A 16489-nucleotide genomic window follows, 5' to 3' on the forward strand; every position below is an offset into this window, starting at 1 on the left:
GGAGCACAAGGGTTTGCTCAATGTGCCAGAAACTAGATAATACCCAAATGGTATGTTCAGCTCTAGAAAAACACAACACAAACCATCCCCACACGAAGGTTTGTACAAAAGGCATTTTATCCATGTGGTGTCCCCAAATATTTCCAATCCATTTCTTGAGCCTAGTCATGGTGTAGTTCCTCCCTCAAACCCTACCCACCAAAACCCTATCAGCAGTGTCCATGGCTTCGCCCCATTGGATATCCTCCCCCAAATGTAGTGCAATATCCTGGGTCCTGGCTTAACACACTTTGTCTTTTTCCCTGGCCTGTGACCCTTGTCGAATTCTTCCACCTGAGGAGCACTGATGGGAGTACTATAAATCCAGTCCAAACCCTATAGGGTGCGCTTCCAAATCTGGAGGAAAGCCTGCAAAACAATCAAAGGTGGGAACCATCGAATACTAAGCAAGAGGGGTTTCTTGAGGTAGTACCGAGGGTCCTCCTGTAGGGGCAGATGAAGGGTAATGAGTAGTAGCAAACTGAGGGTGAGGTGTGTAACCCAAGCGGTCAATGGAGTGGTCAGCTCTTATTCACCTAACCATGAACTATAGGGATGTCGGCGTTGCGAGGGAGTAGCGGAAGCCAACCATGTGAGGGGGTCTTCAGGCAGGGAGACGACCGGGTAGGAGGGACCCGAAAGCGATGGCAAGGTTGCAAGGACATCCGACATGTCACTGTTATGACAGAACAACCCTTTCGAAATCGGGGGGAAGACTTCCAGATGGAAACATCGGCAAATGGGTCATCGGATTAATCAACCTGGTCGAGCTCCATACCTAACTGTCTGAAAATGACGTGCCAACTACCACCAGGAGCCGCAATCCATTGTCGTCGTAACTGCAGCGCCTGTGGAGGGTAAACAAGACCAAGCAGTGGTTCACGGGTGTAAAGGGAAAAATGGCAACGGAGAGTGGAAGAGCTTACACTGTTGAGAATGGTCAAGCGCGGGCAGTAGTGCAGGTTTTGCAGGGATTAAAATTATTCTGAACCCTAGCCTGTATCAGGCTCTGACCGAGGGGTTTTCCGTAACTCCATCTCGTTTCTTCAACAGGCCTTTTCCATTTAACCTATATATTAAATTTCAATATGATTGACTTATATCATGTTATGACTAAGCTCTTGTAGATAATCTCAAAATAAATAATGTTGAATAAAACCTATTTGTTGTTTACATGACATCTTTTCATATTAAAATTGAATAAAACTTATTTCAATCATATTTTTGTTTTTCAATTGAATTATGAAATAAGAAATTGATTTAAATACTAAAAAAAAAAAAAAACTATGCAATGCTATATGGGTGGGTCACAAAAGTTTTCATATATATATATAATAGGTGACTTGATAATTCAAATAATTTATTTTTAAAATTGAATTGTAATAACATACATGTTGATTGCACTAAAAGACACTTTCTACAAGCCAATATGAAGCATGACTGGAATTATTTCCATGTTCAATATTAAATTGATACACGATATATTCTAGTTTATTTTAGTTATCAACGTGACTTGCATCATAGCTTAATATTGTACTTATTTTATTAGTCTATGAAACTGGAAATCAAAATTGAACATATATTTTACTAATAAAAGTTATAGTATATAGAAAAATTATTAAATAGGCGAAATAATTTTAATAGGTCCATTTAAATTTCAAAAATTAATGAGCATCCATAAACAATATTAAGACAAATCCATAAACTAAAATTGTGAATATATATATATATATATATATATATATATAACAGGTGACTTGATAATTCAAATAATTTATTTTTAAAATTGAATTGTAATAGCATACATGTTGATTGCACTAAAAGACACTTTCTACAAGCCAATATGAAGCGTGATTGGAATTATTTCCATGTTCAATATTAAATTGATACACGCTATATTCTAATTCATTTTAAGTATCAAAGTGACTTGCATCATAACTTAATATTGTGCTTATTTTATTAGTCTATGAAACTGGAAATCAAAAATGAACATATATTTTACTAATAAAAGTTATAGTATATAGAAAAAATATTAAAGTAGCGAAATAATTTTAACAGGTCCATTTAAACTTCAAAAATTAATGAGCATCCATAAACAAGATTAAGACAAATCCATAAACTAAAGTTGTGAATACATGTATCAATAAACTATCTATATGAAAATATATACAAATTACAAATATCACATGAACATCCAAAAACTAAAATAATAAGAATCTATAAACTAAAATAATTTCCATGATGTACATCCATAAATTGTCCATGTATGAAAATATACAAATTTTGTATCACACATGTGAATATGCACTATGAAATAAGGCTGAAAATATACCAACTATGACAATCTAAGTACCACCAAAACTCCTATGTGAGTTCTGTCGTGCAAAGTAAGTGTCCATAAGCTAGTACTGCAATATAACACATTCAAATTCAAACTAATTAGATCATTATTTTTACAAAATAAACAATATGGAAATAAATTATATTGAACCACATTTTTAATTACATATACATGAATCTACTAACCTCAGTCGAGTCCAAATTCAAGTCCGATGGGATTAGGGTCTAATCATAAATCTAGGTTTGGTGCTCCCCTGCATATGGCTCGTTGATTGGGGCCTCCATCGACAAACCTACATCATTAGTGCCTCGAAACCCAACATCCCACCCATGTCTCCACATAATAGTGGCATCAACGACACTCTGCATATGGCTCTGTGTACACAATGGCAAGGAAACATTATAATTAGTTTACAAATTAATTAGCATATTTATGTAACTTAAAAAAATAAAATGTTGAAATATTAGGAATAAAAAAGTTTACCTCAATTGTTGGTCTATGTGCTTGTACATACTAACTCTCTTCCACATTAGTGAACATATAAGGTGGAGGTGAAGGAGAATCCATGGAAACATGCTCACTCTCTTCCACATTAGTGAACATATAAGGTGGAGGTGAAGGAGAATCCATGGAAACATGCTCTGGTCAAGGATGCCCTAGCTGATCAACTTCCCCCTCAGATGACCTCATAAATTCATCCATGTAGTTGGGACATGTCTACATGTTATCATGAACTTATTAATATAAATGTAATCTAATACGAACTAGAAATTTTAATATAAATAATTATGCATAATTTTACAATAAGAGTCAAAAGTTTTGTATATATATGTACCTGGTCTATTTCACGCAAGCCATTCACCCTCCAAGTCTCACGAATGGCATCACGATACATACATGTATGTGTCAAAAGTTGGTCAAAGGGTAAACTCGCGACAAATGCATCATCATATAAGGGCACTGGTGGGTCACAAGGCAACCCAAAGCAGTGGTGGTGGTTTCCTAATCTCTCCATCCAATGTAACGCACACACTAGCCAATTGTGATATCCCTGGTGGTGGTCTCCTAATCTCTCCATCCAATGTAACGCACGCACTAGCCAATTGTGATATCCCTCTGCTACTGAAAGTATTAGTATTATTATTGTGTTACTAAAAATGAACTATGATGTCAGCATGACAAAAAAGTCATGAAATGTGATGACACAATTATGTAAATAAGTGTTTTATTAATAAATGAATGATAAATTGGAAACACTTGAAAATTAGACACTTGCAGACGAGATTCTATATAAGATCATTTTTCTATGATAATAATTCTAGAAAGAATTTTTGATAAACTTAATGGATGAGAGAGAATGATCCATTAAGTGCTTAGCTAGAGATAAATGCTAAGTTGGGATTGGCATAAAAAAAAAGAGCCTAGGCCAATGGTGGGAAAAAATCACAAAAGAGAGACACCACTAGAGGAAAAAGTCCCTCATGGAAGGAAGGCATAAAATTCCTATAAACAAGGGTCGTTGATGCCTTGGAAAATGAAACTTGGAAAATGAATCTCTACTTGGCATAAAATTCCTATAAACAAGGGTCGTTGATGCCTTGGAAAATGAAACTTGGAAAATGAATCTCTACTTGGGGGTGAACTGAGGAGAATCAGTTGTACAGTTGGATCAGTTCTACAGTTGGGAGGAAACGTGTTTACTTGGGGGTGAACTGAGGAGAATCAGTTCTACAATTGATCAGTTCTACAGTTGGGAGGAAACGTGTTTATTTTCAAGTGTACCTCCTTTGCAGCGCTACTCGTTAGATCATTATTTTTTATGGTTAAAGATTGTTCTTACTTTGCTACTACCTTATAATATTTTGGAAAATAATAATTCATGAAAATTATTACGATTATAATAATTTGTGTTAAGTATGTTACTGTGGATTGATGAATACATTATTGTTAATTTAAAAGGTTCTGGAAATATCATGTCGGGATCTATAGACAACATCCTTATTATAATGTTGAATCTTTGAAAAGAATGTTATTGTGTTGTTGTAGATATTTCTTTATACCCTAAGAAATTGAGATTTCACTTTGAATATATTACTGATACAGGAACTCTAATCTATAGTCGATTTATAACAAAAATTATTGTAAATAGTGGGGAGTACGATGATGCTAGAGTTGTGGTCTGTAAATAGTGGATTACACATACTGATTATAGAAAAATGATTCTTATGTACAAACTATAGGTCCACCTCGGGAGTCCTATTTAGGAGTGCAAATATTTTTGTGATCGTTCCTACGATCACAATTGAACTAATAATGAAAATTGTGGCAAGGTTGGTAGACATCGCCAACATAGGCGGTGACAACCGATATAAATTAAAAATTTTAAAGTGTAGTAATGAATAGCTGCGAGACAAAATCCATGTAGGGCAATGATTAAAAAGAGAATCATTTTGAATCATTACAATCTATCACCATCCCATACTACAATAATAGGGTAGTAGCGAAACCAATGACAATTTAAATAAGACAGGTAAACAACGCAGCTAGATAATTATTAATTAATTGAGAAGATGGGATTATATTATGCAAATAGGAACTAAACCATATCCATTAGATTAAGGGTGGGAGCCATTCTTCTCTTTTTGCAATAGGTCGTAGAGAACCCTTATTAAATATGAAAACCTATGAGAAATGAATTCAAATTTCATGAAGTGCATGCACAGTATGTCCATAACCATTGGAACCACACTCTAGGGTATACCATAGGCGTGCAGTGATTACTCTATCTAAACATGGTTGATATAAAACACACCCAGAAATTATTATACAAGGAATTGCACTGTTTCAGTAGAATTAGAAACAGGGGAAGCGCAGAAGAAAAGTTATACAGTGATCAAACTATTCTATATGTCATTCAAATCTTAATGTACAGGGTAATATAGAAAAGAGCAAGAAATTGGAGAAGAACTCATATGATGGCGTAGTAAATTAGTGACTGAAATATTTTACTCCAGAACCCATAAACATAACAGAGCTTTAGATAATCAAACCCCAGCAAAGTCCATTTCCATTAAATAAGTGAAATGTATAGATAACATGTATGTCATTGACCTCATATCATGCATACATTTGAAATCTAGATAAATAGACTAAAACACAGTAATATCCAAAGAGCGAAGTCTACTAAGATTAGCTACCAATTGATTAAGGTTACATTTGCAATTAACAGTAAGGCTTTGCCAATTAATTACAAGTTAGAGCAGAGGTATCTTCTTCCCCTACAGAGCTATCCAAGGAACAATGTTCCAGAAAATTCAAGAAAGGTTCACAAATATTCCAGTACCCAAATCCAATTGAAGTGAAGGAGTTTCAACCAACCTGGAATTGACACAACAATGAAACGAATTAATAGAAGGATGAAGCCCTGTGAGTAGTGGAATCGAACCATAGCCAAAATATTCACAAGGTATCTATGATCAGGAAAAAAAAACGCAGAGACCCAAGATTAGTAGTGACAAAGTTTGCTAGTTGAATAACCACTGAAGAAAAGAAACAAAGAATTTAGGGGTCGAATTTTACCTGTCGAGCAAAGTGAGGAAGGAAATTAAGCCCTGGTACCTGCGTCAAGCGAGAACAGAGTAAGGGAGACATAATAATTATAAAATCTCTATCTCAGTGTGAAATTTCACTAGGGGAGCAACATAAAACACGAATTATTTACCTAGGAGATGCTTAGCGCAGAGCTCAAGCTGAACTCTTGAAATTCGGTGAAAGAATGTTGCAACAAGGTACTCGTGAACCTGGAAACCCTATAGATCATAGTAACAATTTGAACCTGCATCCCTATACATGCAGAAAAAGTAAATGTTAAAATAAAAAGGAAACATAGTAGAAACCTTTAACGGACCAGAGCGTAAGCAGAGTAAAGGTGTTTCCTGAAGTTGCTCACCACATCTCGACACTATGTCAAAAAGGGATGAAGTATCTACAGGAAATGTCGCACCTACACATAGTACCAAATTCGAAAGTAAACTTCAACTTGGGAAGAAAAATCATGGTAGAAAACTTGATATATATAAATATTGTAATTTATAGAAATGCGTTCATATGAAATTTGGAAAAAAAATAAGAAGTGATTACCTGTGAGTAGCAGATCATGCCGGATGTGGTTTTAGTCACACCAAATGGACAACACACTATGAGATGAGAGGGTTGCAGACCCTGTTCTCTCAGGAATCTAGTAGAGGAACTCTGCAAACCATCCAAACTCGAACGCGGTGGCAAATGCGACTGAATGGAAATTAGGTTATGAAAAAATGAACTAGAGTTCGAGTAAAGCAGATCCAACCGCTAATCTCTTGTCAACCCATCACCACCGTTAAACACAAACCAAGAACCCAAAGCTCAGCACGTGAACACCCCTCAACTCATCACGTGAAGGGGGCTATGTGGCAATGTTGGACTGACATGTTCTGTACTTTAAGCATGACAGGTAGAGGCCCAGTAACAAGATTTAGGTGTGTGGTGCGTAGATGTAAACCATACGACCATTATAGGGCATAGACGTAAAAAAAAAAAATACTATCATAGTCATTCATTAACACCCCTTTCCTAATAAGGTTAACCAATGTGGCCCTAGGTCTTGGTGATTAAAGTGTGCAAGAGTTAGAAACCTATAGCGTTGGAGTTAACATTGGGGTAAATATATTTATAAATAGGTATAAAGGATGTGCATGAACAAAAGAAAGAAAATAATCCAATCATGATCCTAGCACTAACATTCAACTATAGTAACACACATTGATCCAAAGTAAAAGTTTAAGAAATTATGGCAACACTAACAATACTTTGGAAAACTCAACCCAAAATCATGGTATGATACCAAACTATATACACATAATGTATAAATGCCAAGCATATGGCGATCAGGAAAATATTAGAAGAAGATGTTTATTACAGTGGTAGTAGTATAATTGTTTCTAGAGATGGGTTTATTTATATCTGACTAATAACAATGAAGGAAATAAGTTAGGCTCCATTAGAAAACAAAAAACAAAAACATTGCTTTTAATAGGGAGATTTGACGGATGGTATCAAAGCCCATGTTCTCCATTGGGCCTTAATGAACCACCACAGAAAAATAAACAACAAACATAAGTGTGAACTGTATGAACATTAGTATGATTGATAATATATTGGAAAAAAAACTAATAATTGATTTTTCTATCTAAACTGAAGGGTAAATAAGCTAAGGACATACTCAGTAAGATGGTTGAAGAAACACCTGCCATTCCAATAGGGGATGGTCTGTATGTTGAACTATGGGATGTAACTACCCCAACTACTAATCCATTCATGGATGTCATACGAAATTGGAAAAAAGAATTATACGTGTCAGCTAGGAGCAAGAAAAATGATTAGAAGTTTGACGAAAAACTCAAGCCATAAAACGGTGGAACCAGAGGTATTGAAGGAAGGAGGGACAGAATCAGAAAAATATGATAACGAAGGGGAGTCAGATAGAACTTATCTTGAAAAATCTAATCAGAAGAAACAGACAGAACTCTAAGGAGAATTCTGGAAGATCAAGCCCCCTACTTTTGATGGGGAGAAGGAGGAGGATGCGGAGGACTGGTTATTGAATATGACCAAGTATTTTCATGTTTATGATTATGAAAGAAATCTGAAAGCTATATTAGCTATTTATCAATTACAAGGAAAAGTTTCCCTATGGTGGGAAGAGGCGAAGAGTGTACAATTGCTGGAGGAAAAAATAGTATCATGGGATGAATTCCGCAAACAGTTTAAGAATCGCTACTTAAGTGAGTGATATTATGATGACCGTGCAAAAGAGTTTCATGAATTAATATTAGGACAAATCGCCACAGATGAGTTTGTAGAAAAATTTAGAAACTGACTAAGATATGTCCCTTATCTTAAAGAAGAAAAAGATAAAGTGAAGCAGTTCGTGAATTTCTTGCCTACGGTTTGCAAGGAACGAATCAAGTTTGATAGCCCAAAAATAATGGATGAGGCAGTAAGGAAAGAAAGGTTATACTACCAACAGTTTAAAAGCATTGGTAAAGGTTCTAAGATTTGGCAGAATAAGGATAGGACCAAAGCCACAACAGGAGTTAAATGACAAAACCAGGATATCTTAAGAACTTTGGCAGGAATCATCAACGGAAAAAGTTCAGCAAGTTGAATGTAAATCAGCAAGAACATTCTCAAGTGGGGTCAAAAACCATGTATTTGAATGTTGAAAGAAGTAATGGAGACAAGGAGAAGGGATCACTGAAATCTTGGGGGTGTGGCAAACCTCATTTGTTGAGAGATTACCCACACAACCCCGGGTTTGTACAAAATATACAAGATGTCTATGAAGCTACTACAGTGAATGAACTTGCTAGGAATATTTTGAGAATAAGTGCAGCCTTGGAGGATAGACAAGTGAAACATTAATCCACAATGATTGAGATAGAAGGTAATCTCACCAACCAATTTGTTTATGTTTTAATTGACCCTGGGGCAAGTCTAACTATGTTGGACCACAAATAGTGGGAAAATGTAAACTCAAAACTGAAAAATATAGAACAACTTGGCTGGTGAAATTAGAAATAGGCACCAAGAGAAGAGTCACTAGCCATGTGAAACAATGTCAACTTAATCTAAATGGTTACTTAACAATAGTAGACCTAAATGTACTTCCCCTTGGGTCTCATGAAATATTAATTGGAATGCCCTAGTTGGAGCAACAAGTAGCCCTTATAAACTGTTTATCAAAAACAGTTACTCGTGTAAACCAACAAGGACAAACTAAAACAATTTAAGGTGTGCCAAAACCAATATCATTTAGGAAAATTACAACCCTATAAATGAAAAAGAGTGCACAGAAAGGGTATCAAATATTTATTGTTCATGTAGAAGAAAGTGAACATCAAAGCAAAGAGCTAAAATTGGATATTGTACCAATAATTAAGGAATTTCTATATGTCTTTCTGTAGGAAATTCCTAGTCTACCACCCCACATAGATATAGACTTCTCCGTTGACTTGTTACCTGGTGCAGCCCTAGTATCTAGAGCACCTTATAGGATGATTCCACCATAGTTATTGGAGCTGAAGATGCAGTTACAAGAACTGCTAGATAAAGGATATATTAGACTTGGTGTGTCACTGTGGGGAGCACCTGTACTTTTTGTTAAAAATAAATATGGGACATTTAGAATGTGCATTGATTATCATCAGTTAAAAAACTTAATTATCAAGAATAAGTGTTCCATGCCTCTAATTGATGACTTATTCGACCAAGTAAGGGGAGCCACCATCTTTTCCAAAATCAATCTAAGAATAGGATATCATCAATTGAGAATTAAAAATGATGACATCTATAAAACAACATTTAGGACCAAATATGGGCACTAGGAGTTGTAGTGTTACCATTTGGTCTTATGAATTCCCTTACAACTTTCATGTTTTTAATGAACAATATACTCAGTGAATATTTAAACAAATCTGTGCTAGTATTTATTGATGATATTATGGCATACTCTAGAAATGAAGAAGAACATAAGGAACACCTAAAGTTAGTGTTGCAAACTTTAAGGGAAAATAAATTGTATGCCAAGTTTAGTAAGTGTGAGTTCTATAAAACCATAATACAATATCTGGGGCATGTTATTTCAAAGGAAGGGTTAGTAGTTGATCCAGAAAAAGTAAAATCCATGGTTAACTGGCCTATACCCAAAGATGTGGTTGTTGTTCGGTCATTCATGGGACTTGTTGGATATTACCGTAGGTTTATTGAAGGATTTTCCAAAATAGCATATCCTATCACCTCCTTACAGGAAAAAGGGGAAAAATTTGAGTGGAGCGCTGAATGCCAAAAATGTTTTGATAAATTAAAGCACTTACTCACCACAACTCCTATTTTAAAGCTTGCATATACAAAAAGCGAATTTACAATCTATATTGATGCATGTATGGAAGGTCTGGGAGGAGTTTTGTTACAGGATAATTCTGTAATAGCGTATGAATCAAGGAAGTTGAAAAACCATGAAAGGAATTATGTTGTATACGATCTAGAGATAGTTGTTGTTATACATGCCTTGAAAATGTGGAGACACTATTTATTAGGAAAGAAATTCAATTTGATAACTAATCATATCAACCTAAAATATATTTTCAGCCAGCCAGACCTTAATGCAAGGCAAGCTATTGGATCGCATTTCTCAGTGAATTTGAGTTCAACATTAAAGACCTAAAAGAAAAAGAAAACAAAACAGTTGATGCTTTAAGAAGACATGTTTACAATTTAATGGAGGTAGTCGTTAGTAGTATTAAAATAGATTTCCTAGAGAAAATTAAAAACTCTATGCATAAGGATCCAAAATACCTGGATATGCAACAAAAATTGTAGCAAATCAATGTTCCAGGTTATGCAGAAAATGCTGAAAAGATGCTAATTTACAAGGGGAATTATATGTACCCAATGTACCAGTGTTGAAAAATATGATACTTGATGAGTATCATAAAAAACCATTTGTGGGACATCCGGGATACCAGAAGATGATCACGACATTGAGGAAAAATATCTTTTGGCTAGGCATGAAAAAGAAGTGGCAGAATATTTATCAAAGTGTATAGAGTGTCAACGGGTTAAAGTTGAACATCAACATCCTACTAGGTTGTTAAATCCACCACTTATCCCTGAATGGAAATGGGAAATAATATCCTTATATTTTATTACAGGATTACCATGAACAAAAATACAACATGACTCCATTATGTTAGTGGTGGACACATTAAGCAAGGAATCCCATTTCATACTAGTATAATCCACCTATGGCACAACACAAATTGCTAATATATTTATGAAAGAATTTTTTCGAATGCATGGAGTACCTAAAATGGTAGTATCAAACAGAGATGTTAAATTCACCTCAAAATTTTGGAGGGCACTATTTGGAAACATGGGTACTAAGTTAAATTTCAGCATAGCGTACCATCCTCAAACGAATGGACAAACTGAAAGGGTCAACCAAATTTTGGAAGACATCCTCAGAATGTATGTGATGGATAGACCTACCAAATGGGAAGACTTCCTGCATTTAGTTGAGTTTGCATATAACAACAGCTACCAAAAATCTATAAAAGTGAGCCCTTATGAAGCTTTGTATAGCAGGAAATGTCATACACCACTCAATTGGAGTCAACCAGAGGACAGATTGATTCTTGGGCCAGAATTACTGCAAGAAATGGAACAGATTGTGCGGAAAATTCAACAGAATATCAAAATAGCATAAGACCGACAAAATAGTTATGTGGATAGGAAAAGAACATATAAGGAACTTAAAATTAGGTACCATGTTTACTTGACGGTGAAACCCAGGAAAAGCACTTTGAGTACGGGAAATTGTTCAAAACTAGCCTATGGTTCTGTGGACCATTTGAAATTTTGGACCGAGTCGGCCCTGCAGCTTACCAGTTAGCTTTTCCCAGTCACATTAAAGTTCATAATGTGTTTTATGTATCTTTACTTAAAATATATATATACATTATAGTACTCACATTATTGATTGGAAAATTCTATAGGTTGAACTCAAAGGTGACTTCCTAGTAGAACCACTCTATATCCTAGACAGGAAAGATATTTGGCTCCAGAATCGAGTCTTCAATCGAGTTAAAGTGCAATGGAGGCATTTTACTCCCGAGGAGGCTACTTGTGAACTTGAAGAAGAAATGCAGAAAAAGCATCCAGCATTGCTTCAGAAGAAAGGGATTGAAACTTAAACACCGAGGACGTTGTAAATAAAAGGGATGGAGAATGTGATATCCCTCCGTACCTGAAACTATTAGTATTATTATTGTGTTTGCTAAAATTTAACTATGATGTCAACATGACATAAAAGTCATGAAATATGATGACATAATTATGTAAATAAATGTTTTATTAATAAATGGATGATAAATTGGAAACACTTGAAAATTAGACACTTGCAAATGAGATTCTATGTAAGATAATTTTTCCATGATAAGAATTCTAGAAATAATTATGGATAAACTTGATGGATGGGAGAGAAATATCCATTAAGTGCCTAGCTAGAGATAAATGCTAAGTTGCGATTGGAATAAAACATCGTTGGAGATAAAAGCGAGCTTTTGTGAAAAAGAGCCTAGGCTAGTGGTGGGAAAAAACCACAAACACGAGACGTCGCTAGAGGAAAAATCCCTCATGGAAGGAAGGCATAAAATTCCTATTGAAAGGACCAAGATGAGTTGTTGATGCCTTGGAAAATGAATCTTTGCTCAGGGGTGAACTCAGGAGAAATAGTTCTACGGTTGGGTGGAAACAGTGTCTATTTTCAAGTGTACATCCTCTACAGCGCTACTGGTTAGATCATTATTTGTTATGGTTAAATATTGTTCTTACTTTGCTACGCCTCTAGAATCTGAAATGGCATGTGGAAATTTTTATTCTCGTGATGATCTGAGTTATGTCTACATATGTATCTTAAGAATGATTTAAATCTACCTTAGAATATTTTGGAAAATAGTAATTCATGAAAATTATTACGATTATAATAATATGAGTTAAGTCTACTAATGTGGATTGATGAATACATTATTGTTAATTTAAAAGGTTATGGAAATATTATGTCAGAATCTACAGACAACATCCTTGTTATAATCTTGAATCTTTGAAAAGAATGTTATTTTGTTGCTATATATAGTTTTTATACCCTAAGGAATTTAGATTACATGTTGAATACATTATTGATACAGGAACTCTTAGCTATAGTCAATTTATAACAAAAATTATTGTAAATAGTGGGGAGTACGGTGATGCTAGAGTTGTGGTTTGTAAATAGTGGATTATGCATCCTGATTGTAAACAAATGATACTTGTGTACAAACTATAGGTCCACCTGGGGAGTCATATTTAGGAGTGCAAATATTTTGTTCCTACAATCACAGTTCAACTAATAATGAAAATTGTGGCAAGGTAGGTAGACATCGCCAACGTAGGTAGTGGCGACCAATATAAATTAATAATTTTAAAGTGTAGGAATGAATAGTTGCAAGGCAATGTCCACGTAGGGTGATGATCAAAAAGAGAATCCTTCTAAATTGTTACAATCTATCACCATAGCAGACTACAACCATAGCGATACCTATGACAATTTAAATAAGATAGGTAAACAACACATCTAGATAATTATTAATTAATTGAGAAGAAGATATTTTGTTACACAAACAAGAACTAAATCATATCCATTAGATTAAGGGTGGGAGCCTTTCTTCTCTTTTTTAAACAGGTCGCAGAGAACCCTTATTAGATATGAAAAACCCTGAGAAATGAATTCGAATTTCATGAAGTACATGCACAGTATGTCCATAGGCGTTGGAACCACACTCTAGGGTATATCATAGACGTGCAGTGATTACTCTATCTAAATAGGGTTGATATAAAATGCACCCAGAAATTATTCTACAAGGAATTGCACAGTTTCGGTAAAATTAGAAACGGGGGAAACACAGAAGAAGAATTTTACAGTGATCAAACTATTCTATATGTCATTCAAATCTCAATGTATAGGGTAATATAGAAAAGAGCAAGAAAACTGGAGAAGAACTCATATGATGGCATAGTAAATTAGTGACTAGAAGATTTTACTCCATAAACCATAAACATAACAGAGCTTTAGATAATCGAACCGCAACAAAGTCCATTTCCATTAAATAAGTGAAATGTATAGATAACATGTATGTCGTCGACCTCATATCATGCATACATTTGAAAGCTAGATAAATAGACTAAAACACAGTACTCTCTAGAGAGAAAAGTCTACTAAGATTAGCTACCAAATGATTAAGGTTACATTTGCGATTAATAATAAGTATTTTCCCATTAAATACAAGTTAGAGCAGAGGTATTTTACTTCCTCTACAGAGCCATCCAAGGAGCAATGTTCCAGGAAAGGCGACCTAGCGTTGTGCATCAAAGCAGTTAAATAAATTCAAGAAATGTTCACAAATATTCCAGTACCAAAATCCCATTAAAGTGAAGGAGTTTCAACCAACCTGGAATTGACACAACAATGAAACCAATTAACAAAAAGATGAAACCCTGCGAGCATTGGAATCAAACCATAGTCAAAAGATTCACAAGGTACTTATGATTAGGAAAAAAAACCACAGAGACCCAAGATTAGTAGTGACAAAGTACGTTTGTTGAATAACCACTGAAGAAAAGAAACAATGAATTTAGGAGCCGAATTTTACCTGACGAGCAAAAGGAGGAAGGAAATTAATCCTTGGTACCTGTGTCAAGTGAGAATGGAGTAAGGGAGGTAGAATAATTATAAAACTTACGTCTCATTGTGAAATTTCACTAGGGAAGCAACATAAAACATGAATTATTTACCTAGGAGATGCTTAACACATAGCTCAAGATGAACTCTGGAAATTTGGTGAAAGAATGTTGCAGCAAGGTACTCATGAACCCGAAAACCCTACAAATCACAGTAACGGTTTGAACCTTAATCCCTATACATGGAGAAAAAGAGAATGTTAACATAAAAAGGCAACACAGTAGAAAATTTTAAGGGACCTGAGCGGAGGCAGAGTAAAGGTGTTACCTGAAGCTGCTCGACACTATGCCGAAAGGGATGAAGTATCCCTAGGAAATGATGCACCTACACACAGTTTCAAATTCGAAAGTAAACTTCAACATGGGAAGAAAAATCATGGTAGAAAACCTGATATATATAAATCTTGTAATTTACATAAACATGTTCATATGAAATTCGGGAAAAAAAAAACGTGGTTACCTGTGAGAAGCAAATCTCGCTAGATGTGGTTATAGTCGCACCAAATGGACATCACATGATGATATGAGAGGGTTGAAGACCCTGTTCTCTCAGCAATCCGGCAGAGGAACTCTGCAAACCCACCAAACCCCAAACGCGACGGCAAATGCAATTGAATGGAATTTAGGTTAGGAAAAAATGAACTAGGGTTCGAGTAAATAAAATTCTAATGTTGATCTCTCGTCAATCCATCACTACTGTTAAACAAAAACCAAGAACTGAGAGCTCAACACATGAATACCCTCAACTTATCACATGAAGAGGGTTATGTAGCAGTGTTGTACTGGTGTGTTCTATATTCTGAGCGTGACTGGCAGAGGCCCATTAATAAGCTTTAGGCGTGTGGTGCATAGATTTAAACCATATGACCATTATAGGGCATAGACGTAAAAAACAAAATACTATCATAGTCATTCATTAGTGCCCCTTTCCTAAAAAGGTTAACCAAGGTGGTCCTGGGTCTTGGTGATTAAAGTGTGCAAGAGTTCGAAACCTATAGCGCTGAAGTTAACATTGGGGTAGATATATGTATAAATAGGTATAAAGGATGTGCATGAACCAAAGAAAGAAAATAAACCGATCATGGTCCTAGCGCTAACATTGAGCTATAGTGACACACATTGATCCAAATTAAAAGTTTAAGAAATTATAGGAACACTAACAATATTTTGGAAAACTAATCCCAAAAACATGGTATGATAACAAACTATATACAAATAATGTATAAAGGCCAAGCATATGGTGATCTGGAAAATATTAGAAGAAGAAGTTTATTAAAGTGGTAGTAATATAATTGTTTCTAGAGATGATTTTATTTACATCTGACTAATAACATTGAAGGAAGTGTTAGAGTCAATATTTGCATACTGCAATCAGTGATCAAAACTCCTCTTTTATATCATATTAGTGTCCCATGTTGAAATTTGTATCATTCCACCTAAGTCATCATGCAAAAACTTACTCATTCATGGTAGCCCAAAATAAAAAATCACACTCCCCTCTCAAAAATTTGTATTTGCTAGCCCAAATTCATGTGCCTTGTTGAGCATCCATTGACTATAAAGGCTCAGTTCATCCTGTTTTATATCAGTCAAGTCCACCTGAAGTTCACTCATTCAAGGTGCCATTAGGTCACCTAGGTTTTATTTTCCCAAGGTCCAATAAATCACCATCTCACTACATAAGGTCAGCAAAGTATGAGAGTGAAGAAAATAATATCCATTTTTTAGTTAAATAAG

At 35.1% G+C, this 16489-nt stretch overlaps 3 long non-coding RNA genes across 3 annotated transcripts; all 3 read right to left on the reverse strand.

The window, feature by feature from the left end:
• Window positions 1-2651: 2651 nt before the first annotated feature.
• On the reverse strand, window positions 2652-3581 carry LOC149150151 (uncharacterized). The gene is made up of 3 exons (XR_016263635.1): window positions 3216-3581; window positions 2864-3097; window positions 2652-2754 (listed from the first exon to the last, which is right to left on the reverse strand). It is a non-coding gene; the product is annotated as an uncharacterized LOC149150151 (long non-coding RNA).
• A 1834-nt stretch (window positions 3582-5415) lies between these two features.
• LOC149150152 (uncharacterized) lies at window positions 5416-6760 on the reverse strand. Its single transcript, XR_016262782.1, has 5 exons — window positions 6521-6760; window positions 6330-6383; window positions 6102-6223; window positions 5960-5998; window positions 5416-5758 (listed from the first exon to the last, which is right to left on the reverse strand). It is a non-coding gene; the product is annotated as an uncharacterized LOC149150152 (long non-coding RNA).
• Window positions 6761-14079: 7319 nt separating this feature from the next.
• LOC149150153 (uncharacterized) lies at window positions 14080-15654 on the reverse strand. Its single transcript, XR_016263108.1, has 5 exons — window positions 15213-15654; window positions 15021-15077; window positions 14807-14894; window positions 14665-14703; window positions 14080-14463 (listed from the first exon to the last, which is right to left on the reverse strand). It is a non-coding gene; the product is annotated as an uncharacterized LOC149150153 (long non-coding RNA).
• Between the last annotated feature and the right edge of the window lie 835 nt (window positions 15655-16489).

The sequence above is a fragment of the Pinus tabuliformis genome, chromosome 9 (assembly GCF_031772625.1).
Source record: "Pinus tabuliformis cultivar Carrire ecotype Pingquan chromosome 9, CPIR1, whole genome shotgun sequence".
NCBI lineage: Eukaryota > Viridiplantae > Streptophyta > Pinopsida > Pinales > Pinaceae > Pinus > Pinus tabuliformis.